The sequence below is a fragment of the Triticum urartu genome, chromosome 5 (genome assembly GCF_003073215.2).
Source record: "Triticum urartu cultivar G1812 chromosome 5, Tu2.1, whole genome shotgun sequence".
Lineage (NCBI taxonomy): Eukaryota > Viridiplantae > Streptophyta > Magnoliopsida > Poales > Poaceae > Triticum > Triticum urartu.
The window spans coordinates 142,925,220-142,953,002 of record NC_053026.1 but is presented as its reverse complement, the minus strand read 5'-3'; the positions used below and the strand labels follow the sequence as shown (position 1 = coordinate 142,953,002).

The window sequence follows — 27,783 nt, the reverse complement described above, 5'->3', positions numbered from 1 at the left end:
CGGATCGTTCTGTCATTGGAGCAGCTCCAGTGAGCCGTAGGACATCAAGGCTGAAGCAGCACAAGACAGACATTGTCAATCTCAAGTGGGATTCTAATAGCATCTCCAATAGATGATGTAAAATGGATGTAAAATTAACATCACCAAAAACCACCTGACTACAACATATGAGGTAAAAACTGTTGACTCTAAACTTAACTATCGAAACTGAAATTTACTATGTGTGAATGCTACTGTCGAAACTGAACGCAATGGTAGCAGAGAGGCACTTGACATGTATTTTAGGGAGGGCCTGCAGTTCATCTTCAACCTACACCCCCCCTAAGCCGCCAGCCACCACCGGCCGAACCGCCGGCCCCAGCGCCGCCTCGCCGCCCCGAAACAACTCGCCACCGCCGCCCCGGCCAGCCCTCTAGGCCCTCCGCCCCCACCCTGAACCCTAAGATAGATAGTGGGGTACCTCTCCGGCGAGCCCCCGTCCCCACTGCGGGTGGTTCTTCCTTAACTCCGGCGAGCCCCCTAACCCCTGAAAATCGACTGACCCAAAAGTCGATTCAGTCGATTGAAGTGTGGCTTAATTGGAGCAGAGCAGCAGCACAAGCGAGGGGGAGAGCAGCAGCAGCAGCTGGGCGAGCGAGCAATCGAGCGAGAGCCGAAGCAGGAGGAGCAGATCCGGCTGGTATGGCCGTCGCCGCCGAAGGGGCCTCGCACTGGGGGAGAGCCGCCATGGAGATGTCGCCCGCGGTGCCGGCTTCAAGGTAGCCGCTCCATGGGGGTGCGAGATGGAGCACCGTCGGTGCCGGGAGGTCGAGTTAAGGAGAAGGTGCGATGCGATGAGTGTACAACATCTTTGGTGGCGCCGAGTAGGCCTCGGCTTCGTCCGAGGAGTCGGTGTGGATGCTGCGGTTCCGATGGAGCAGGTTAAGGTGGCGCTGTGGGGATGGAGCAGCCGCGATAGACGAGGCGATCGTCAGAGCAGCTCCTTGGAGGTGGAGGAAGGGGCGGCTGAACCGGCGGGACGACGAGATGGATGACGGATCCTCATATGGGGAGGTGGACGAGGGACGTCGAGCTGTTGCGCTGGACGACGTCGTCGGGGAAGAGGCTCCGGGTGGGCAGCGGTGACGTGGTGGACGGAGGAGGGTGGGGTTTCGCGGCTGGAGCGGAGAGGTTATGGCAGCATGGGATTTAGAATGGCGAAAAGTGGGCGATGGGAGGGGTGAAGCATGACTTAGGAACGCGCTTGTCCAAAATGTAGGGTGTGTTACAAAAGTACCCCCCACCGATTTGAACTAGCGGCCCTTTCGGCTCAGGGTTAGAAGGGGGATTTCGCGTGTCGGGATTTGGCGGCTGGAGGGAGTTTTCGCGCGCGTTGTAATTTCGGGATAGCAAGGCGCGGGTTGTGAAGGCGCCAGTTTTGGGAGCACGATATCTAAATTTTCGGGATATAACAAGACGCGGGTTGAATTTTAGGGACAAGCCTAACGTGTAGTAATATTGTACTTGAACGTACCAAATCAATTCGCACTTCCCTCAACCAAAAAGAAAATGAAAAAAATAAAACTATTCACACCACACAAAGAGAGAGTCTTGCCCCGTTTTACTATACAAATGCTATTCAAAGCTACTCCCTCCTTCCATCTATATAGGGCCTAATGCGTTTTCCGATGCTAACTTTGACCAAATATTAGAGCAATGATATATGACATGCAACTTACACAAAGCACACCGTTAAATTCGTCTATGAAAGGTTCTTTCAATGATATAATTTTCACATTGTGCATGTCATGTACTATTAATCTTGTCAATAGTCAAAGGCAGTCTTAAAAATCTCATTACGCCCTATATAGATGGAAGGAGGGAGTATGAATCCATGTTATGTCCGATTAAATTTTTTCGCTTGCTGTATAATGCATGTAACCTACTCATACCAACATTTTAGTGCATTCCAAATGTCTATACTACCGCTGCAATTCGAACTAAATTTGAATTCGTTTCTCTATTTCAATAAGAATCTACAATCATGATTGTTGCCAACTTCAACCATCATAGTTTCCTTGCTATCCGCCAGATATAAATCAGACGGCCTATAATGCAGGATGGCAGGCACACCATCATCAACAACTCCGTTTTTTATAAGAGTAGAGATAAAACATATTAAATGTAGTATACTATGTTCATAACCACACCATGTGTATCACCGTTATATATATTCACACATCTGTCGGTTTGAAACACTATGATAAATTCTTCAAATATCCGAATTCGCTTTTTATAATGAAGTATATATGATCTCTATTCGTCTTTTACACCCACACAACCCTCTTATCTTTGTAGCTAGCGCTAACTTTCTCTTGTGCATGCACACGCCCGCATCCCTCTCACCCTCCCTCAGCATTCTCTAGCTCCATCGCGCAAATTCGTCTTTTCACTTTAGGTCGTTCACCCACGGTGTGTGTAGGCCCCCCAGCTCCTTCTTTACGGCACACATCGATCGATATGCCTCTCTAGCCAGGTGTGCCTAGCACAAACACAAGCTTCCCCTCTTCTCTTGTCACCGTCCATGCCTCACTCCCACCACTCTTTTCATCGTTCTCGTACTCGCACACTCCTCCCCCTCGATATAGTATGCCTCTCGTACCACCTCCTACATGCATCCCTCTCTATCTATCCTTCTCCTCGTGCCTCATTGGCTTCTAACACACATGCATGTATACCGATCGATCTCCCAACATATAACTAGATCGACTTTAACTACCCCCCATCGATCGACATACCTCACAAGTTATGTCTCTCCTTTATCTTACAAAGGGCGATTGATCTTCCTATGTAGTTACGTCTGCTTACCACACCCACATCGTCCCCCCTCATCATTCGTGCATGCCTCCTGACCCGTCTCTCACACGCACATGAACAGACAACAAGCAGCCATCTCCTCTCTTATTGATATTGCAGGCATGCCCTCCGTTTGTCTAGCAAGCCTATCCCACCATTTGTTAGAAGAAACTCCACTACCACCCCCTCCAACACTCTAGCTCTATCTCTCTCCCAACCTTAGTCATCTCCTGCACATATGCATGGATGTCGATCGATCTCCCTTAATACATGAGGCAGACCGATCTCCTTAATACATGAAGTAGGCCTCTCTCCTCCTCCACACATATACCAGCCATTGTACCTCTATAGTTAATTGGGCCTCCCTCTTCCCCTACCACACACCGATAGTCGAGCGCTGCAGGTAGGTATCCATGCCAAAGAGACAAAGTGCACATGTCCCATCTCACGTTCCAGTAGGCCAACCACTCTATATCTTTGACGTGGGCACACACAAATTTGATGGCACTCTTTATCGATCGCGCGCGCACACACACACATCATCTCTCTCTTCGATTCTATGGACACCTCAAGCCGATGATACCTCCACTATCTTCTCGTGGATCGCCCCCTCTATATATATGTTATATCCAGGACTCTATTTCACACACATTGCATATGTTAAATTTTTTGATTGACCCCCCCCCCAAAAAAAACTCTCAAGAACCCACACACTATATCTCTCTAGGTTTGTATCTCTCTCACACAATCCCACGCAGGTGGTGTACGTATACAAGAAGAGAATAGGTGCACTGTGCATGTACTCATGCTTCGTGCCCAGCCACACCCGTGCGGGTACACGGTGGAGCTCATTTCTTTACGAAATGGCAGCCCACGTGCTAATTTGAACGCCTGTAGCGGTTGTTTACCTAGGGAGGTCGTGTACCACGCGTGCACGAAACAAAGTTCGACTTGCCGCATTGCCGCGTTATTTTTAAATAAAGTTATAGCGCTCAATGGCACATACACAGAATATAAAACGATTTTTATGGAGGAAAAGGTAGTCCGCTCTTCAGAGTATCTCACACAAGGCTCCGGTGGTTTCTCTCTCTCTCACCGTTGGTCACTGATCTGGCCGCATCCCATCCGGCGGGGGAAAGGGAGTGCGGTGGCCTCTCTCTCTCTCACCGTTGGTCACTGATCCGGCCGCATCCCGTCCGCCGGGGGAAAGGGAGGAAGTGCATCGTTTCTCCGTTCGACGGCGCCGAGGCAGCACGTCCCGATCTGCGGTACACGCCGTTCTCTCTAACCAAGCTCCGGCGCGGCAGGGCCTACGCCACCTGCTCGCAGATTCCGCCCGCCGCCGCTCACCTAGTTACATCCCGACGACCTCCAGGTATCCCCTCCAGCCTTGCTCCACTGCCCGTTTTCCCATGTCGTTGCATGTGGATCTTCCATAGTTCTTTGCCCAAAACGTTGCTCGTCCGGCGTACTTTCCATATTGCATTCTTGTCCTCACACCGTTTTAGACAAATACAACCGTGTTGTTATCTTCCCTTAGGACAAGGAATATGCTTCTTTTTTGTCGTCACATGTGTCATCAACTGTTATTGGCCAGTAATTGTTTCCTTTCTACCTCTTTTTTGCAAACAGGGCTATCCATTTCACGTCGTTGCTATTGCGACCTTTTGGTGAACTGCACAAATCACTTTTTTCTTAAGAGTGTTTTGTGCAGTTGTACTAAAATGTCACACGGGCAACGTCTCTACATTTCAGTGCGACTGCACAAAGGGAGATTGGTTTTGCTCTATCCGCCTCATCCAACTCCGAGCCTAATCTTCTCCAACTAGTTAGTCTTAAGAGAGTGTGCAAAGGTGACCGGCTTCTATTTGTGTGTTTATTGTTTCATCAGAAGTCCTCTATTATCATAATCACACTTGATATCTTTGGAACACGGACGCTCAGCTCTATTTTAGTGGAACTGCAGAAAATGATCGGAATGTTTTATGCTCCAGACAGCTACTTTTTTCCCAACATGCCTTGTTGATTTAGACAGAGCTGGGGGGACGTTGCTGCCAATGAAAGCACGGATCAATTTTAATTTAACACCTTCTCACAACTTTGTCTTCAGTTGTGATGTAATTATTAGCTCTGATATGCTAATAATTGACATGCATTAGCAAGGAAGTTAGTTTTTTATTGTTTCCGAAAGAGCATTGATGGCAAGACACGCGAAACAAAAGCTGAAAGCTCACACCATTGTACAATTTCATGTCGCTGGAAAATTATTTGTATAGTACATCAATTATGTAAACAAATGATGGAAGCTTGATAGCATTGCGAGAAGCCTCTTCATCATCCGGGGCCATGTGCCATGCACAAAATTATACTCCTTCGTTCCTAAATATTTTCTTTTTACAAATTTCAAACGGGCATATTTTAGAGTGTAGATTCACTCATTTTGCTTCGTATGTGTACTCCCTCCGTTCCTAAATATTCTATTCGTCTTAACAGAGATTTCAACAAGTGACTACATACGGAGCAAAATGAGTGAATCTACACTCTAAAATATGTCTATATACATCCGTATGTGCCAGTCCATTTGAAATCTCTAAAAAGACAAATATTTGAGAGAGAGAGAGTAGTCACTCGTTGAAATCTCTAGAAAGACAAATACCCCAGAGTATATTTAAGAACCGAGGGGGTAGTGCACAACCGCATGGGAGACTCAGCCCGGTCGTTGCGTCGCATTAATAGTGAGTAATGAGCAGTCAAATCATAAGCCCCACCTTTCCCACTGTAAGTTGCTCTGAAGAAGCAACCATCAATACGATCTTCTTTGAATCCGCTCATACTACTCCATCCGTCACTGTTTATACGGCGCGCTTCAAAAAAAAGAAAAAAAATCTATGGGACCAAGGTGACTAGCGATCGGCCTGAAAAATAACATTGGTAGTTATAGCACGGCGTCTATTACTAGAGGGAATAATGCGTACACACATGCATGCAGTGCTTCCACCCCGGGTACACACATGCATGCACTCCGTAGTAGTACAGTACATGGAGAGAAAATTGTGGACTTGATTGCGGTTACCATGCCCTAATTAATTGAGCATTATACCAAACGCGTCTAAAGTCTCTCTGGTGGTGGAAACGCATTGAGAGAAATGCATCATAATGAAGCGCGCCCTGTAAACTGTGACGGAGGGTGGAGTAGTATGAAGGTGCAAAACCAAGTACGCGTACTACTGCGCTTGGCTCTTCGCCCCTTCGTGAAGTCGAACAATGATGGTACTCCGCATGTTGGGTACTACAGTGTATGCCTCTGATAATCTGACACCGAATGGACTGATGCATGTCCACCGAGGGTAGGTTGCATTAGTCAAAAGGCGTAAGCGAGCTTCACCTTGTCCTACAAGCTTCTCCTCGTTCTGCGAGTTGACGGGACACACCAAAAAGTAGTGCTAGTCCATACTCCCTCCTTTTCGGTTAATATGGCTTAATCTTTTTTGCGGGTAAATGAGAGATCTTTATTCATATATAAGCATTCTTAGGACGATCAGCCAAGACACTGGTCACTAGGAAGCGAGGTACCCCGCAAAAAAAGAAGTAGGAAGCGAGGTGTTTCATCAAGCCAGCTCTCGGCCACATTCAAAGTGCAGCAAGCACGGTTCGCACGAAGATGTGCCGCAAGGTTTGCTGACCTGTTTACATGCTGAATAACAAAAAAAGAGGAAATATTACTGAGCGCTACTATTTGTAACAGGATATGAGCCAGAATTAACACTACAAGAAATATGTCAACTAGTGACCTTCTATCAGTGACTCTGGAAGAATTGGTCATAGATTCATGACCATTTGAGACCAATTGGTCAAAAGCTGTTCGGGGAGCTCCAAACCCTAAACTATAATGACCATTTTGGTCAGAAAGGTTGTAATTTCCTTACACGAAATGGTCATAAAGCAGATAGCACTAGTCCCTTGCCTTATTTCTAGCTGATCATGACCAATATAGATGGTCATAACCTTGTAAATTGTGGTGGGTTGCTATGACTAGGCGCCACCTCATCAGTTTTGCCTATGTGTCATGTCCATGTGGCAGTTTTTGCCCTAGGTTGTGAAGCAACCTATATTTCTATCATTCCCAAAATTCCCAAAAAATCTCATAAATTCTTTGGGTCATATCTTCGTCAAATATGTAAAAAACCTTCCTTGTCTAGTTCAAAAATAATTCAAAATATTCATTTTTCTATTCTGTTCACAACATCACTTTTGAAGGAAATATGCCCTAAGGGCAATAATAAAGATATTATTTATTTCCTTATATCATGATAAATGTTTATTATTCATGCTAGAATTGTATTAACCGGAAACATAATACATGTGTGAATACATAGACAAACAAAGTGTCACTAGTATGCCTTTGCTTGACTAGCTCATTAATCAAAGATGGTTATGTTTCCTAACCATGGACAAAAGAGTTGTTATTTGATTAACGGGATCACATCATTAGGTGAATGATCTGATTGACATGACCCATTCCATTAGCTTAGCACCCGATCGTTTAGTATGTTGCTATTGCTTTCTTCATAACTTATACATGTTCATATGACTATGAGATTATGCAACTCCCGTTTGCCGGAGGAACACTTTGTGTGCTACCAAACGTCACAACGTAACTGGGTGATTATAAAGGTGCTCTACAGGTGTCTCCAAAGGTACATGTTGGGTTGGCGTATTTCGAGATTAGGATTTGTCACTCCGATTGTCGAAGAGGTATCTCTGGGCCCTCTCGGTAATGCACATCACATAAGCCTTGCAAGCATTGCAACTAATGAGTTAGTTGTGAGATGATGTATTACGAAACGAGTAAAGACACTTGCCGGTAACGAGATTGAACTAGGTATTGAGATACCGACGATTGAATCTCGGGCAAGTAACATACCGATGACAAAGGGAACAACGTATGTTGTTATGCGGTCTGACCGATAAAATATCTTCATAGAATATGTAGGAGCCAATATGAGCATCCAGGTTCCGCTATTGGTTATTGACCGGAGACGTGTCTCGGTCATGTCTACATTGTTCTCGAACCCGTAGGGTCCGCACGCTTAAGGTTTCGATGACAGTTATATTATGAGTTTATGCATTTTGATGTACCGAAGTTTGTTCGGAGTCCCGGATGTGATCACGGACATGACGAGGAGTCTCGAAATGGTCAAGACATAAAGATTGATATATTGGAAGCCTATATTTGGATATCGGAAGTATTCCGGGTGAAATCGGGATTTTACCGGAGTACCGGGAGGTTACCGGAACCCCCCGGGAGGTATATGGGCCTTAGTGGGCTTTAGTGGAAGAGAGGAGAGGTGGCCAGGGCTGGGCCGCGCGCCCCTCCCCCCTAGTCCGAATAGGACAAGGAGAGGGGGTCGACGCCCCCTTCCTTCTCTCTCTCCTCTTTCCCCCCTCCCGAATCCTATTCCAACTAGGAAAGGAGGGGAATCCTACTCCCGGAGGGAGTAGGACTCCTCCTGGTGCGCCCTCTCCTGGCCGGCCGCACCCCCCCTTTGACCCTTTATATACGGAGGCAGGGAGCACCCCGAGACACACAAGTTGATCCACGTGATCATATTCTTAGCCGTGTGCGGTGCCCCCTTCCACCATAGTCCTCGATAATATTGTAGCGGTGCTTAGGCGAAGCCCTGCGACGGTAGTACATCAAGATCGTCACCACGCCGTCGTGCTGACGGAACTCTTCCCTGACACTTTGCTGGATCGGAGTCCGGGGATCGTCATCAAGCTGAACGTGTGCTAGAACTCGGAGGTGCCGTAGTTTTGGTGCTTGATCGGTCGGGCCGTGAAGACGTACGACTACATCAACCACGTTGTGATAACGCTTCCGTTGTCGATGTACAAGGGTAAGTAGATCACACTCTCCCCTCACGTTGCTATGCATCACCATGATCTTGCGTGTGCGTAGGAATTTTTTTGAAATTACTACGTTCCCCAACAACTTTATGAAGGAAGTGTTATTTATATATTCTTGATTGCCCTCGAAATTTTTGGGCACTTTTTCCTATCCAAATCATTGCCCCATGACAAAATTTAGCTCCATTTTCCTAGCAAATCTTCCTCGGGAAATTTCCAAAGTTTTTGTCCACCTAGAAGCATTGTGAAGGAAGTACCTTTTTTATATATCGAAATGACATGAAATTTATATAATTCCTTCATATGCCCAAATTATCACCCTCCTCCAAATTTCAGCTTATTTAAATCATCTATGTGAGCCCAAGTTTAATTTATATTTTATGGCCAGATTGGCACGTTGCAAAGCAAGTGTTATCTAGACCCCTCCTATTACCCTCAAACTTTTTGGGCACTCTTCCATACCAAAATCATCACCACATGATAATATTCAGCTCCATTTTCTTGGTAAATCTTTCTCAGGAAATTTCCAAAGTTTCTACCTCGAGAGAAGCTTTGTGAAGTAAGTACTAGTTAGGCTTACCCAAATGATTTGAAAATTTACAAGCGCATGACCATACTTATGTAACTTATCTACACCAAATTTGAGCTCATTTCATTCATCCAATTTCTCTCGCTAATTTTCCCAAGTTTCTGTCTAGAGAAGAGCACTGTGAAGGAAGTACCACTTTGGCATGTCCAAATGGTATCAATTTTCTATAGTGCTTTCCTATGCCCAAATAACAATCCTCCACAAAATTTCAGCTCAATCCATTCATTATTTGGAGCCCAGCTTCAACATTCATATTTTTTTCCAGTGTGGTACTTTACAAAGCAAGTACCACCTAGGATCCTCCTTTTGAGCTGAAATTTTTTGAAGACATTCCTCTTAGTAGATGATCATCCTCAGCCAAAACTCACGCCCATTGGCCATGTGCATTTCCCGTACCACTAATCAAACACTTGGCTGATAATTCATCTTTGAGCATAGGTCGGTCTCCTCGTGAGATTCTTCTGTTGTAATTTTCTTCCTAGCACATACCTGGGGAGTGCCCAATCCACTAGACATGCCAAGGCCTCCCAGAACACATGTCAACACCAAGGTCACGCGGTGACCACGCGGCGGGCATGCGAGTTTACGCGCTTTGGAGTTGGGGCCCTGGGCCACCATCCAAAACTCGACGTATCGTCACCAAACCATGTATTTATGCATAAATAGATACTTATGTAACTAGAAATGATTTTTGGGAAAAATAAAGAGCAAACAATAAGGTAGTTGGAGTTCAGATTTGACTCGCTTCCTACCGAATCAATGGAAATTTGTCTTTTTCACCGGAGGTGGATCAAAACTTTTGAAACCCAACCATTTTGTCAATTGTGCATTAAATATGGCCTAGTATTTTATAAAATTGATTAGGTCCACTGTTGCAACAAAAATATGGTCGGTCCTTCACAAAAAACTCATTTCAGGCCCTCAAAAAATGGAAAATGATTTTTTCGTGCAAAGAAAATGATAACTTCCTTAGGAAATATTGTTTGTAATTCCAATATGCACCCTTGTGCACAATATGAGATCATTTGAATAAACTATGCCATGAATGTGGCCATAAGATTGATCATTTGGCTTGAAAGCCATGAATCTTCACGCATGATAGCTCATTTCTGAGAACACTTTTTAAAAATAATTTTTTTATTACAAGTTTATTATTTTTCATGGTAACTTGGTCACACATATTGACACAATGCGAAGGTTTTCCAAATTTTTGATTTTTTTTGAATTTTTTTATGCCCGTTTCAAAATGTGGTCAAAACGGCGGGCTTGACCGTTCCTAGCTAGTGGTTGAATCTTGGAAAACTTTTGATGTTTCTCTGATTAAATAGATACTTATATACCTAGAAATGATTTTTTGAAAAAATAAATAGCAAACTATGAGGCAGCTGTAGTTCAAATTTGACCCGCTTCCTACTAAATTGACGGGAATTTGTCTTTTTCACCAGAGGTGGATCAAGGCTTTTGACACCCAACCATTTGTTCAATTTTGAATCATATATGGCCTAGTATTTTATAAAAATGATTTGGTCCAATTTTGCAACAAATATATGGTATGTCCTTCACAAAAAGAACTCAATTCGGGCACTCGGAAAATGGATAATGAATTTTCCGTGCAAAGAAAATGAAAACTCCCTTAGGAAACATTGTTTGGAATTCCAAGATGCATCCTTGTGCACAATATGAGATCATTTGAACAAACTATGCCATGAATGTGGCCATAAGATTGATCATTTGGCCTAAAAACACTGAATCTTCACGCATGATAGCTCATTTCTGAGAACACTTTTTGAAAATAATTGCCGTATTACAAGTTTCTTATTTTTCCTGGAAACTTGGTCACATATAATGACTCGATGCGAAGGTTTTCCAATTTTTTGAAATTTTTATGCCCGTTTCGGAATGCGATCAAAACGACGGGTTTGACCGTTCCTAGCTAGTGGTTGAATCTTGGAAAACTTTTGATGTTTCTCTGATTAAATAGATACTTATGTACCTAGAAATCATTTTTCTAAAAAATAAAGAGCAAACTATGAGGCAGCTGTAGTTCAAATTTGACCCGCTTCCTACTAAATCAGCGGAAATTTGTCTTTTCACCAGAGGCGGATCGAATCTTTTGGAACCCAACCATTTTGTCAATTGTGCATCAAATATGTCCTAATATTTTAGAAAATTATTTTGGTCCAAATTTGTAAGAAATATATGGTAGGTCCTTCACAAAAAGAACTCAATTCGGGCACTCGGAAAATGGAAAATGAATTTTCCGTGCAAGGAAAATGAAACTCCCTTAGGCAACATTGTTTGGAATTCCAAGATGCACCCTTTTGCACAATATGAGATCATCTGAACAAACTATGCCATGAATGTGTCCATAAGATTAATCATTTGGACTTGAAAGCCATGAATCTTCAGAGATGATAGCTCATTTTTTAGAACACTTTTTAAAAATAATTGTCGTAATACAAGTTTATTATTTTTTTCTGGCAACTTGGTCACATATAATGACACAATGCAAAGGTTTCCTATTTTTTTTTTGAATTTTTTATGCCCGTTTCAAAATGCGATCGAAATGGCGGGCTTGACCGTTTGTATCTAGTTGTTGAATCTTGGAAACCTTTTAATGTTTCTCTGATTAAATAGATAGTTATGTACCTAGAAATGATTTTGGAAAAAATAAAGAGGAAACTATGATGCAGCTATAGTTCAAATTTGACCCGCTTCCTATTGAAAGGCAGAATTTTGTCTTTTTCACTAGAGGTGGATCAATACTTTTGACACCCAACCATTTGGTAAATTGTGCATTAAACATGGCCTAGTATTTTAGAAAATTGATTTGGTACAATTTTACAACAAATATTTGGTAGGTCCTTCACAAAAAAACCTCTTTTCGGGCACTCGAAAAATGAAAAATGAATTTTCCGTGCAAAGAAAATGAAAACTCCTTTAGGAAAAATTGTTTGTAATTCCAAGATGCACCCTTGTGCACAATATGAGATCATTTGAACAAACTATGCCATGAATGTGGCCATAAGATTGATCATTTCGCTTGAAAGCTATGAATCTTCACGCATGATAGCTCATTTCAGAGAACACTTTTTAAATATAATTGTCGTATTACAAGTTTATTATTTTTCCCGAAAACTTGGTCACATATGATGACACAATGCAAAGGTTTTCTAATTTTTTGATTTTTTTTTAATTTTTTATCCCCGTTTCAAAATGCGGTCGAAACGGCGGGCTTGACCGTTCATATCTAGTTGTTGAATCTTGCAAACCTTTTGATATTTCTATGATTAAGTAGATAGTTATGTACCTAGAAATGATTTTTGGAAAAAATAAAGAGGAAACTATGAGGCAGCTACAGTTCAAATTTGACCCACTTCCTACTGAAAGGCAGAATTTTGTTTTTTTCACTAGAGGTGGATCAAGACTTTTGACACCCAACCATTTGGTAAATTGTGCATTAAACATGGCCTAGTATTTTAGAAAATTGATTTGGTACAATTTTACAACAAATATTTGGTAGGTCTTCACAAAAAAACCTCTTTTCGGGCACTCGAAAAATGAAAAATGAATTTTTCGTGCAAAGAAAATGAAAACTCCTTTAGGAAAAATTGTTTGTAATTCCAAGATGCACCATTGTGCACAATATCAGATCATTTGAACAAACTATGCCATGAATGTGGCCATAAGATTGATCATTTCACTTGAAAGCCATGAATCTTCACGCATGATAGCTCATTTCAGAGAACACTTTTTAAATATAATTGTCGTATTACAAGTTTATTATTTTTCCTGAAAACTTGGTCACATATAATGACACAATGCGAAGGATTTCCAATTTTTTTTAATTTTTATGCCCGTTTCGAAATGCGGTCGAAACGGCGGGCTTGACCGTTCATATCTAGTTGTTGAATCTTGCAAACCTTTTGATATTTCTATGATTAAATAGATAGTTATGCACCTAGAAATGATTTTGGAAAAAATAAAGAGCAAACTATGATGCAGCTACGGTTCAAATTTGACCCGCTTCCTACTAAAACGGTATAATTTTGTCTTTTTCACTAGAGGTGGATCAACACTTTTGACACCCAACCATTTGGTCAATTGTGCATTAAACATGGCCTAGTATTTTATAAAATTAATTTGGTACAATTTTACAACAAATATTTGGTAGGTCCTTCACAAAAAAGCCTCTTTTCGGGCACTCGAAAAAAAAAAATGAATTTTCCGTGCAAAGAAAATGAAAACTTTCTTAGGTAACATTGTTTGCCATTCCAAGATGCACCATTGTGCACAAATATGATATCATTTCTTTTATTTTTTCATGTGAAAAAGTAGAAGAAAAACAAAAGAATGCATTTTTTCAACATAATTTGTCTTTTTGATGAGAGGTGGATCGAAAGCATTTTACATATAAAGATTTTGTCAACTGTACATAAAATATTGTCTTATAGTTTTAGAAAAATGGAGTGGTGTTGTAAACATTTTTGGCACTCTGAAAATAGAAATGATCCCTCCCCCCTAAAAGATATTTGTCTTATTCCAATTCCAAATTTGTTAGTTTTCCTAAAAACTATGTCACATTTGGTGACACAATGAGAATGTTTCTTTTTGAATTTCTCATATCATAAAATTGTTTATATAATTCAACACCTTTTTAAAAAAATATGATTCAACACCTTATTTTTAGTCGATTACAACCAATTTAGAAGGTCATAACGTGTACTGGGTTTTGATTGGTCTATGGACATGTCACGCGAATCGTGCTCAAACGCCGTCAGATGCTCTCGGATCCGACGGCAGCCCTTTCTCCCCCTCCCCCTCCCCCTCTTTCTCTCCAAAAAAAGAAACAGAAAAAAGAAAACTCCCTCACCCTCTCACCCCGCGAACCCTAGCGCTCCAGATCCGCCACCCACCTCACGCGCTCCCTCTCCCCCATCCCTCCCCTCGTCTCCCACATCGCCGCCGCCACCCCGCCGATCCCATCCCTCCTGATTCAGATCCGGCCCCGCCGCCCGCGCCCGGGCGCCACCACCCGCTCCTCCTCGCCTCCTGGAGGACGTCCGCCGCTCTTCCTCCACCCGTCCCGGAGGCCTCAGTCGGCGCCCTCCGTCGCAGGGCCGCCGCGCTCGTCCCGCCCTCGCCGCCGCACCTCCACCGCCATCTCCGCTGGCTCCTCGCCTCCGCCTCCGCCCCTTCCCCGTCCAGCGCGCCGCTCGGGAATGAGCACTGGAAGGACCTGGTGGTCGCCGTCCGGGACGACGTGCTCATCCCGCGGCCCGAGACGGAGGCCGTCGTGGACATGGTTGCCACCACCGACTGCAAGCGGGGGTCCTGGTCCTCTCCCTCGTCGTCCTCGGCGGCGGCATCGCGGCTTGGCGCCATCGCCATGCCCTGCGTCGACGTTTTGATCAGCTTTCACGGATCGCCGTCCTCACGGTACGCACGCACACATGTCTGAAATCTACAGTCAACAGTTTGGTGTACGCGCTGACTACTGAGTCATGAGCCATGCGTGTGGTTGTGCTTGTGCAGAGGTTAGTCGAAGAGGGCTGGAGTTCATGCCGTTCCTGCTGTCCCTGTCCGTGTTCCTCTTCGGCACCTCCTGGTGCATCTACGCCCTGCTCGGCCTCGACCCCTTCATCTTCGACCTCATCCTGGTGAGATTTCCATCCAACCCTCCCCGTCCCCATGGTGCTCTTTCTAGTTAGTACTCTTCCGAGAGAGTTGCAGTACCAACCGCTAGAATCCTCTTTCTGTTATTCAGTACGTCTCCCGCTGTCGACTTGTTGCTCATAAAAAGCACCATTGATTTGCTTGATATTCTGGTATAGGATCATCATATATTGAAATCTGGGACTTGTTTCGGAGTTCAGACTCCCTATTTCGGGGCAGCAACAAGGAAATTTAAGGCCTGTTTGTAGTGATTCACAAGGATTTCCTGGTGCGGGCTTTGCTCCCCTTCGAACCAAATCGAACCCAACAAAGAGAAAGCACACCCGCACGCATCCTTTTGGTTGATGTCCCTGATGCCAAATTGTAATCACTGCAACTGTACTTCTTACTTCTGTTATTTTCACTTTTTGGTAACTGAAACATAGCCTTCATCGTCTGTTTAGGAGTACACATGAATTACCACTAAATGAGGTCAATATTTGTACTCCATGGGCAAATGTTGTCTACTTTGGGTTTCTCTTTCATGGAATACTGTTTATAGTGATATACGCTTTCATTGGGGTAACACAGATTGGTATTGATACTTTCTGATTGCTTTATGTAAACTGTAAGTCATGTTAAAAATATATATCAATAGGCATACTAAGTGATATGTGAATGTCAAAACTAAATTATAAAGTCAAGGATTTGTGACAGTACTATGAATTGGTATATATACCACTGCATCGATAAGTGCAGAACTGAAGCATTGATGGCAACTCTTCTTTTTTTGCCTGTATATATTATTGAATCCTTCTTATTTTTGTGTACTTAATACGGAGGTTGCAACAACTCTTCTACAACACTAGAGTTTTGTTTCCCTGTACTTTTGTAACATATTTAGTCCTGACTGAACTTTTGTCATGATCAGGTTGAAAATATTGGAGCTAAATTGGTCAGGTTGAAAATACTCAGGTTGGTGCAACTCCGACCTTGTCGCCCACACGTCGTGCCCGCAGCGGCCTCAGCGCCGTCGACACCACCACCAGGTCCTGATTTCCCAACCACGCCGATCTTGGCGTTCTTCTTTTTGTTTGATTGTGTTTCAACCTAAGAATTTTGTTACAGCTTCGGCGCTTCGCGTTTGAGTTTTGCAGCGCCGGCGGACGTCCAAGCTGCTTACTGAATGCCAGATGGTGGAAAAGATTGTGCTGATATATCCCCGCGACAGCCCCAAATGCTGGATCAGTTCAACTCCTTGCGGGTCCCCAAGCTCAGGTACTCCCATTAATCCTATCTGATGCTTCCTATGAGTACCAGCCTCGCATGCATGCTCAGGTTGGTGCTGCTGGATTGAATCGGTTAACATTGGTGCTTTTTCTTGCCAAAGTTGGATTCATTGAGCTACATGTCCACGCCTCAATCACTCAGAACAAGTTGATTGCTGGATGGTAACTCTGTTATAGCTAAACCATTTTTATTAGATTAACTAAATTGGATTCCATTAATCTTATTTGTATATGTTCCCTTGACTGCATAATTGGCAGTTCCGTTTTAGAATTAAACAACTGGTCCTTTGGTTTGGCAGTGTTTATCTCTTTTGATGATTCTTCTGCACTACTGTATCTGTTAGATACTAATTGAGTTTCAGCTTTGATTTATTAACATGCGTGGCCATTCTAATAGACATCATTCATTTCAGTTTTGGACCTTTCTTGGTGGATGTGTCTCCTTACTTCATCTCTTTTACTTTCAACTTTGTCGCAACCATAGAGGATTCTTAATTTGATTCTTCTGGTATGTATGTGGTTGCAGCATCCTGTTTGAAATATAATATATCATGTTCTCTGCACCGTCGCTGATTTTCAATAGTAACAATTTCGTACTCCTCCAGCACCATATTTCATTATGATAATATTATTGGTTCTTGAGGTTTATTTATAGACATGGGATGTTCTCAAAGTTTAATCTTAATATAGGTTCATACGGACTCGGTCGGACAAAGCAATTTCATTTGAGCAGATATGATACTAAATCACCTGTCAGTTAATCCTTTCATGTAGGAGAACCATTGTACTAATCAGAAGATGCATGCGTTCTGGCATCCACTAAGGGTGACCCCTTTTTCATTTTTGTCAAATAATGTTAGTTACTCACCTTAGAGAACCCCCTTTTTTATCTTCATATAAGGTTGCCTCCTACTGCTAGCGTATGCAATTAAAAACAGCTATTTGCACCATCATTCATTGCTTCAAACTTCTGTTGATCAATTCACACCCAAAAAAACGCTTACTTGACTGGCTACTATCAAATCAAAATTTTATAAAACGGACAATCTAGCACTCATATGTCATATGACAATTGCAAATCTCTCAGTCTATCGAAGGAAAAAAAGGTGTACATGTTTTTTAGCTTTTACCTTTATAAATGTATAAATATCATGTACTTATCTACTTGCTTCCTCAACGCCCCCCTTTATTATCCTCTCTAACCTATTACTATACAGTGCAGTGTCAAATAATATAGTTCACACTATTAGATAATTAAGAAAATATCTCAGTGACCAAAGCATTGTTAATCCAGTAGGTTGCAATACACTCTATTCATTGTTTAAGAAAACCTACTCTACTGCCAATGCATACTTACGCTTTTGTCACATTGTTGTTCTCGAATTCTCAAAACCAGTTTGGCATTTCATTCTTTCATTTATAAGAAAATCCTTAACGTCAACTAAGTGTCCTGCAGCAACGCGCGGGGTATCATCTAGTTCATTCAGTTTGACTGTGCGTAAAACACTATAGTGTACAACTATCAACTTGTTTCACTATTCAGTTTGTCACCCATTCAGCTTACTTACTGGGGCATCTTTCTTGTGAGAGTTTACTTGATAGTACAATATGTTAGAAGAAATTACCATGTCTCCGGAATGAATCATTGATCGCTCTTTATACACTTACAACTCGGTTTCTTTCATATAAGTTCTGCTGCCTTTCTTTAGGTTGAGCTACTGCCCTGTTAATTATTGTAACAAACATTATCATTTGCCACTTTGCTCTGTGTTGAGAACTGACCAATAAGTTTTGTTTGCCAATTAGCTTTCTGTGGGCATGCTCTTAATCCCCATATTACTAATTTGTAATTTATGAATCAAACATTATTATTTCTGTCCTCAACAAGTCACGGCGCTATGTTCTCTTTTTTGTTCAGGTAGCTCTGTCAAATATAATCAACCTGCCTATGTTCCATTTTGCTATTTGTACTTAGGTAGAAAAAGCTAAAATCTGTACATGTAATGCTGAAGCTATATTGGTTGCTTGTTTCTTAATTATTTTCTTCTGTAATGATGACCTGAAATGCCACGCAGGTCATTATTGGTGCTGCTGCTGCTGTTGTTGTGGTTGTTGGAGGTGTTGCTGTTGCATCTGGCGGAGCTGCCTTTGGGGCCCCAAAAGGTAACCTTCATCAGCCACAACCCCACAACAATGGCTCAAGGTTCTATGCCCCATCACCCCTCTTTCTAAATTACTGAAATGAACCAAGATCTCATATATTTAGGAACGGAGGTAGTAGTAAGGTTAAAATAGAACAACAAGGGATGTTTCTAATTTGGTTATGCTAGAATAATGCATCAACTCGTGGTATTCTTGGATGTTACTCTATGGTGTCAAAATGATAGTAAAACCTAGGCTCTTGCATGGTTCTTGAATTAATTTTTCTATTTTATTGCTAACAAATATTGCCTATGTTGAGACTCTAAACATGTGGATGTTCCTCTCATTTACAGGAATTCTACCTGAAGAAATTCGGAGAAAGCTTGAAGCCCCAGTTAGCAACTTGCTTTATATGTTATTGACTTGTAATGCTAAATTTGTTGAGAATTTTGATGTACTGTTGCACATGTTACTCGAATGCTGGTAGTTATGTACATATTCTCACAATATTATCCGTTGTTTACTTGAAATGCATTCTTGGGCTGAAAGTGGCTGAAAAAGTATATGTTGTATTGAATTTGCGTTGATTGTGTATGTCTATGCTACAAAAGAAGAGGCATGGTCCAAATGGAACAAGTGCTAAAATGTCTATTGGACCTAATCTATTTGGGCTTTGAAAAGAGGCCTGAAACATATTGGCAGCAATTAAGGCTGAAAATTAAATAGAAATGTGTAAAAAAGGCCGAGGCCCAAAAAAGAAACAGATAGTAAAAGGCCATGGCCTAGAAAAAAATGCTGAAATGTTGGGCTTGGCCCGTGAAGTTGACCAAAAATTAATAAGACAAAAGTTGATAAGAAAAAATAAATAAAACGGTTGAATTGTTGGGCTCCGCCCATGTAAAACAGTGAATCGCAAAAATTAATAAGACAAAAGTTGATAAGAAAAAATAAATAAAACGGTTGAATTGTTGGGCTCCGCCCATGTAAAACAGTGAATCGGACCGGGCTGAATCTTGTTAGTGACCTTTTCAATTGGTCGCAATTTTGCCACGTCAGATTGCCACGTCGGATCCGACGTGGCCTGGGCAGACAACCAATGACCAAAACAAAAGGTCATGGGTTCAACGACCTTCTGTTTTCGTCGTAAACGTCTACGACCTTCTCACAGAGAAGGTCGTTAATTTCAGTTTACGACCGCCAGCTTTTGACCTTCTGTTTTTGGTCACAAAAAGGTCGCAAATGAAAAACTATGACCTTTCAGCGGCCAATCGTGAGGGTCACAAGTTGACATATTTCTTGTAGTGTAAGCGAGAATTGTGGAGAGTGTTCCATGCAATCAACTTCCATTATCACATGCGAGAACCCTCGAAGAGAACCAAATGTGTTGAAGATTGCTTTATCACATTTTAAAATTATAATAAGAGTGCAGACGCTCCTTCATCCGGTTCCTAGTACTAGTATAGTACGTACCTTTATGGACTATAGTAGTAGTACTAGTAAACTTTGCGCTTGGCTGTTCGGGAAGTCGAACAATAATAGCACTAGTAGTATAGTGTATGCTTCTGGCAATCTGACACTGAATTAACTGTTGCACGTCCACCGCGTGAGCGAGGGAGAGCTTGCATTAGTCAAAAGTTTCTCCTTGTCCTGCGAGCCACCGCGCGCAAGCTTCTCCCGCCCTGCAACCTTCTCCTTGTTCGGCAAGTTGACGGGACACAGCAAAGTAATGCCATGCTGCCTCCTCTCTGGTTAATATGGCTTAATTTTAAACGAGATAAATACACTGTCTGTCACTGTATATTTGTAAAAATACGGTCAGTGGACTTCATAATACGCTCATTGCGCTCAATATATGTATTTTCTGGTGTTCATACAGTCACTAGCTCACCCTAACTGAGTATGTGTGTGCATGCATGTGTAGGTTGAGCACTTGAGCGTGACCGTGTGTGTTCCGTCTTGTGCTCGGACATGCATGCATTAGGGCGTCACGCGCGTTTTTGCGTCCATGTGTACGTGTGACTGTTGCATACACGTAGGGGGAGTACGTGTAGGGGCCACTAAGGAGCAGTCAAATCACACAGTGAGTTAGTCGGAAGAAGCAACCATCATTTCATTCTTGAATGACACGTATGCAATATAAAATGGTTGATATGGAGAGAAAAAGAAAACCACTATATATACACTAGAAGGAGCCTAAGCTACAAGCCTGCTTGCTTAGGTTGCTCTCTTCACAAGCATAGAACGATGGGCCTGATCCCGCAGCTGGGGGGAGGGAACAATGTTCTGCGTAGACGCGATCGACATCGGCGAGGGAGAAAACCCACAGTTGGTGCGTCCCAATCGGGGGTCACCGCGGTATGGACCGATGCCGCGTCCCAACCGCCCTTCTAGCTACAGCCCGACGTCCCAGGTATTCCATCTTCCTTTTGGAGCCGGCTTGCTCCACTGCCGTAGCTCCATCTCCATGTCGATCTTTCTCTACTTCTACCGTCTTCTACTTGTGATGAGTTTATGTCTCATGAACTAGTGCTAGTACTATTATTCTAATCACACTTCTTCAATATCTTTGCCATCAGGGATGCTCAGGTCGATTTTAGTGGAACTGCACAAAAGCATCGTATGATCCGAGGGTGCCAGCCGTCTTTCCTTCGACAGGTTCTACCTGACGAGGAAATTAAATCATGTTTAGGGTTTAGGGTGTAAGTCGTAGTGACCCCATTAGTAGTTTTTCTATCGTACACGCTCTCACAACTTTTTTCTTTAGTTGTGAAGTAAATATTGGCTATGATCTGTGAATCATTGAGATGCATCAGCATGCGTGTTAGTTTTTCTTTGTATTTGATGGAATGTTGTAACGGGGCAACCTTGGAATAGGAATGAAAATGGAGTGGAAAAGTTTCCATTTTTCCGGAGAAAAAATGGAAACGGAGAGAAACCAACGTTTCATTTCGTTGGATCGCGCCATCGAGCAAAACCAACGTTTAAATCACGTCTGTCGTGTTCGTGTCTCACCCTCCTCCACAGCTCGACCCCACACAGTCGCTCGGCATGCCACTCACCGCAAACCGACTAGTATACCATAACTTTCCTGCCTACTTGTCGATGGATCGCGCCATGGAGTACTAGCACTACTGGAAGAGATTGACGAGTTGGGGGAGGACAGCTAGCTGTGGCACGGACTCCCAAGAACTTACTACTGGAAGAGATCGCGCATGTTGTAGCCGGCTATTGCGACCTTTGAACGCGGAGCAGCCGCGTGCACCCGGAAGCGGCGCGGGCGACGCTCTCTCGGCCGGCGTGCCGCAATCAATGCCGGCGCTAGTGAGAGGTCGCGTCCGCTCTAGCCGGGCATGAATGCGGCACTGACCGTTTCGGTCGGGAAGCACGCGCGGGTGATGAAGAGGGTTCGGGTTGGTCAGGACCGGCCGTGGCAGCGGTCCGGACGTGCGCAAACAAGAGATGATGTACGTTAATATTGCTACGTATATAATTAACAACGTAAATAATGTGCCAGTTGGACAAATATGATTGGAGATGGAGATGGAAATGGAATTTCACGTAAACACGAATATGCGTGTCTATGTCTATGTGTGTGTGCGCGACGACTCTCCCGACCTGGAAGCGGGGGCGTGTTTTTGATCGAGTTTTCTTTCTTGGTACGTTAGAAAATCAGTTTGTCTAATTCACATCTAGATGTTATTTAAGGATATCACATCTAAACTCCCACAAGTATATAATGTAGCAATAAGAAACAAAAAAAACTAGGAAAAGACCAGAAACAGAGTGGACATCAACTTATATGTGACATAACTATGTCACATCTAGATGTGTCCTAGACAGACCCTTAAAAAATTGTCCGCCAGTTTTCGTTTCTTTTTTCTGGGAACGCACGTATTCTATTTAAAACCACTGCTATGGAGAGATTTTTTTACTCCATTATAGCCTCTTGTTTGATAGAGTTTCTCGCGTCTCGCTCTCTCACCCTCTCCATATTAAAACAAGATGACAGTGTCCACTCTATCTCTCTCCTCACCGGTGGTCACAGATCCGACCGAATCCCGTCCGCTGCGGGAGGTGAGGAGGTGCAGCGTTGACGTTGTCGCCGTCGGCAACGGAGGAAGCCGATGCACACCATTCTCTCGGAGCTGGCGCTGGCGCGGACGAAGATCCTCCGCTCCCTTGTTCGCTGCCGTTGTGTGGGAAGATCCCGCCCGCCCGCCTAAACGACATCTCGCCCACCTGAGGTATAACTTCTTGTACTGGTCCAGCTCCCCAGGTCGCTGCGTGCGGGTTTTCTTCTATGCGACTACTCCCCAGCTCCCCATGCATATTAGCTAGGGTTCGTCGGCTAGTCCAACATCACCTACTAGTACTATTATAGAGGAAATGCCACTCAAAAGGTTGTCCTAATTTATGCCTCGGTGGAGGTATACATGTTGTTTCGACAAAAAGTACATGGTGGTTGTGCGGTCATTGTCCATATGGTGGTAGTACTACCACTGGTTAAATGAAGAAATGCTTTTTTTTCTCGGTTATCTTGGTTTAGTTCCCATCAAGATAATTATGATGCTTCTGTTTATTGGTGTACTTTTCATTAATTCTTATTGACAATTGAGATGTCGTTGCTAACCCTTTTTTTATATTTTTGAAAACAGTGATGCGTGTCTCCATACCCGGGCATGTCTTCCTCAATTTTAGTGGAACTGCACAAAATTGGATGGCCATTGTTGTTCCGCCTCACTATCCTCTGCCACGTGGTTCTTCCTTCCTCGAGCTTGATTACTAAGAAGAAACAGACCACAGTGAGGATTTGTCGAACTTCTTAGGTGCCTCACCCAAACTTGATGCCAAATGGATGATGCATCACCACGGTGACCTATCGATGCTCATGGTTGCGCCTCATGGTTGCGTCGGCTGGTGAAGTTGATCGATTTTTGACGAAAAATAAGCTGTCTTCCATCAGTGCCCTTTGCTTGTTACGCACAAAGATGATATCCTTCGTCTGTTCACCTTGGTTCCGTTGGAGACGTAGTCGTCTTTCACGTTGGCAATTTTCGCTAGGGTTTTACGACAGGTGGGCCCAAAATGTGGCTGGCTCACCTGTCATACAGCCAAAAGTAGGTGCAGTGAAGGCACCGGAGCTCAGGCCGTACTACAGTAGTATATACTAAGCGGGATCCTCAGCGCTTGTTCGCTAGGGTTTGCACTCTCCACACGCTCGCCGCACTATATATATTTTACTCCCTCCGTTCCGAATTACTTGTCTTAGATTTGTCTAGATACATTTGCTAGGGTTTGCTATATTCACAGTCTCTCACCCTCTCTTCACCAGATCTAAACAAGACTGCGTTGGCCTCTTGTCTCTCTCTCCCCCCTCACAGCTGGTGAAGGAGGCGTCCGTATCCCGTCGCACCGGGAAGGGGAGGAGGTGCATCATTCACTCTATCACCTTCGGCGAGGGAGGCAATCCACTGTCGGCTGCGTTGTTCTCTTTCACCCAGCGCCTGTGCGGGAGGGCCACCGACCCCTTCTTCCTCGCTGCCGTACTTAGTGTGGGAAGATCCGGCCTCCCGCCGCACGCCTTGCCACATCCCGACGACCCTAAGGTATAAGTTTCTTTGAAACCGTCGTTGCTCTAGCTGCATGTGGATCTTTTTTGATCTATAGTCGAATCTAGGTATTGGTTCAAAGAGGAATGAAGGGTGCGGTGGGCTGGAGCAAGAATCTAGGACGTGGTTCAATGAGGAAAGGAGGGGCGGAAAGTAGTATAGACATCATTTGTGGGCCTAGGGCAAACATGAATGCTAATTCTCCCAAGTTTTGAACGAAGCGGCTAAACACCCACTATCATTTGTGGGCTGCCCGAAGCAAGTGTTTGCGGGATAGAAAATACTGTCTACCCCTAACACTTGACATCCTTATCAACAGGATTTACACCACTGTCGATAGGGGTAGACTAGTAACTTCAATCAGACGTGACACGACCACCTCTGAGCCCATTCAGACACGGTGGGTGCCAAACGTGGGCGGCAAAACACATTTGATTGAAGCTCGTCCGAAAGACATGTGTCTCTCCCTCCATTTCCCCATTCATACATGGTGGGCGGCAAAACAAACTCTCCTCGTCCGAAATTGATGTAGGCAAATATTTTAAATAGGGGCGGATGTGTAACTTCCCTCAGACGTGACACAACCGACCTACCTGTCACCCCGTTCATACACCGTGGGCGCCAACCATGGGCGGCAAAACACCCTCTCCTCGCCCGAAATCACTACTGGCAAATATTTGGGAGATGTGAGATTACCGTCCTATCCCCAACCGACGTCATGTATTTTAAATGTGAGATTACTTTTCCACATTTCAAACAAGCGCGTCCCAAAGATTGAGATCGCCCCCCTCCCCCTCCATTTCCCCATTCATAAACCGTCGGCGCCATGAAAACCTCCCCACTGCGGCCTGCCTCCTCCGTCCGCCACCCCATCCTCCCCCTTGCTGGATCCGCTACCTCTACCCCATCGTCCACTTCAAGAGATGGACGTTCCTCATCCACGGCACCGGACCAGTTCATCGCGTCCTCTCGCTTCATTGGCACCGTCATCCACCTTGCTGTTACCGCTCCAATGACCGCCTCGTCCACGCCAACAGGATTTATCCCCCGACCCGGTCGTCTGTCGTCTAAAGTCTTCTTCCCCGCCACCGACAACCATCGCACCGCAACACCCTCAACGTATCATCAGGGGCCTGGACGGCGTCGCAAGAGAGGTGGTACTCTTCCACATGTGCTTAAGTTATTGATCTCACCCAGAAAATAGATCGTAAATTGTTTACTGTACTTTCTTGTCTGTACAAAATCGTAGTGGCTAGTTGAAAGCAAATATTGGTTGCGAAGTAGTTTGTCTGGTTTGCACCTTTAGGTCCGCCATGGCACGGTCACTATACTCGTAAAGTTTATGGTTTCCCCCTCTATATTCACCACCATCATCGTAGGTGCTTCGTGTCATGCTAGCACTGCTCCTCAAGACCTCAACCCATCAAGCGAAACAACATGCCACTCATAATTACAAAGCTTAGGTGTTGAAATATGAATCTGATATGATGCTCATATCACTAACACAGAGAACGTTTAATTGGTCATCTAATGTTCCTCTATTCGCTTTGAAAAGCATGTGCGCCACCCACTGGTCCAGCTAGTTCCACTTTCCTGATTTTACTCTTAATGCTTAGGGTTTTCCCCTTTTATCTACTCTACTATGATCTACGTAGGTGCTTTCTGTCGTACTAGCATTACTCCACCCTTCAAGCTAAACAACACAAAACTCAAAATTCCAAAGCTTACTTGGTCAAATATGATTGGGATATGATACTAATATTAGTTAACAAAGACATTTAATTGGTTAGCTAAAGGTCTCACTTGAGTTTCCAAATGCATGTCCCGACATATAGAGAGACAATAGAATTGCATTTATTTGTCACTTGTTGACTATACTTTCTTGTCCATACCAAATCTTACTTGTTATTTTAAAGCAAACACCGGTTGCTAACTACCCTTTGCGCGGTTTGTAGCTTCAGATCTGCCATCCCACTGCCACGGTCAACACTATACTCATCATGCTTACGGTTTCCCCATTTGATGATGACCACGATCAGCCTACGTGGTTCGTGTCATTATAGTACTGCTCCATGATGTCTACCAAGGAACTTTATTCTTGTAGACAGATGTTGGGCCTCCAAGCACAGAGTTTTGTAGGACAATAGCAATTTTCCCTCAAGTGGGTGACCTAAGGTTTATCAATCCGTGAGAGGTGTAGGATGAAGATGGTCGCTATCAAATGACCCTGCAACCAAATACAAGAAATCTCTTGTGTCCCAACACACCTAATACAATGGCAAATTGTATAGGTGCACTAGTTCGGCGAAGAGATGGTGATAAAAGTGTAATATGGATGGTAGAAATATACTTTTATAATCTGAATAAATAAAAACAATAAGGTAGCAAATAGTAAACGGGCACAAAAACGGTATTGCAATGCTTAAAAACAAGGCCTAGGGTCCGTACTTTCGCTAGTGCAATCTCTCAACAATGCTAACATAGTTGGATCATGTGATTATCCCTGAAAGTGTAACGAAGAATCACTCCCGAGTTCCTATTTACGGAGAACAAATGATATGAATTGTTTGTAGGGTAAGAAGCCACCTCAAAGCTATTCTTTTTGATCGATCTATTCGAGAGTCCATACTAAAATAACACAAAGATATTGTTTTCGTTCGATCTATCCTAGAGTTTGTACTAGAATAACACCAAAGCATATTCATATTCATAATACTCAATCCACACAAAGAACTACAAGAGTGCCCCAAGATTTCTACCGGAGAAACAAGGACAAGAATATGCATCAACCCCTATGCCTAGATTACCCAATATCACCGCAGGAATCCGCAAGTTGAGTGCCAAAACATATATCAAGTGAATCAATACGATACCCCATTGTCACCATGAGTATTCAATTGCAAGACATATATCAAGTGTTCTCAAATCCATACAAGTATTCAATCCGATGACAATGAGATCTCACAGGGAAAAACTCAATTCATCACAACAAGATAGAGAGGGGAAAACACCATATGATCCGACTATATTAACAAAGCTACTAGTACAAACCCTCAGCCCCGAGGGTGGACTACTCCCTCCTCATCATGGTGGCCACCGGGATGATGAAGATGGCCACCAGAGATGATTCCCCCCTCCGGCCGGGTGCCACAACGGGTCTAGATTGGTTTTTGGTGGCTATGCAGCCCTGTGGCGGCGGAACTTCTGATCTAAGTTAACCCCGAAGGGTTTTGGAATATTTGGGAATTTATAGTGCAAAGAAGGGGTGTGGGAGGCCAATGAGGTGGGCACAACCCACCTAGGCGTGCCAGGGGGCCCTGGCGCGCCCTGGTGGGTTGTCCCCCCCCCCTTGGGGCACCCCAAGGTGCTGCTTTGGCCCCATCGGGAGTCTTCTGGCCCATAAAAATCCATAAAAAGTTTCGCGGTGTTTGGACTCCGTTTGATATTGATTTTCTGCGATGTAAAAAACAAGCAAAAAACAACAACTGGCACTGGGTCAATAGGTTAGTCCCAAAAAATGATATAAAGTTGCTGTAAAGTGATTGTAAAACATCGAAGAATTATAATTGTCGGTGGGAAATGACACCTATGGGGTCACTGGGATCCCTTCTATGGTTGGCGGGTGCGGGGTTGTGCAAAGAGCGGGTCTTGCGGTCAACACACAAATCGTTTACCCAGGTTTGGTCCAAGAAGATGCGTAAAATGCTAGTCCCGCTTTGATGTATATTTCGGTGTTCTTGTGTTCTTGAACTAGCTG

The 27,783-nt window shown here is 43.7% G+C and overlaps 1 long non-coding RNA gene across 4 annotated transcripts; it reads left to right on the top strand.

Annotated features, from left to right (window-relative positions):
• The first annotated feature begins 14,181 nt into the window (after positions 1-14,181).
• On the top strand, positions 14,182-18,994 carry LOC125508226. Of its 4 annotated transcripts, XR_007283276.1 has the most exons (7): positions 14,182-14,770; positions 14,867-14,991; positions 15,166-15,370; positions 15,918-16,264; positions 16,689-16,783; positions 18,351-18,438; positions 18,771-18,994. It is a non-coding gene; the product is annotated as an uncharacterized LOC125508226 (long non-coding RNA). The 4 variants fall into 4 exon arrangements; XR_007283275.1 differs by lacking the exon at positions 15,166-15,370 and having other exon boundaries at positions 14,186-14,770; positions 18,351-18,478; XR_007283273.1 differs by lacking the exon at positions 15,166-15,370 and having other exon boundaries at positions 14,187-14,770.
• Positions 18,995-27,783: the final 8,789 nt, after the last annotated feature.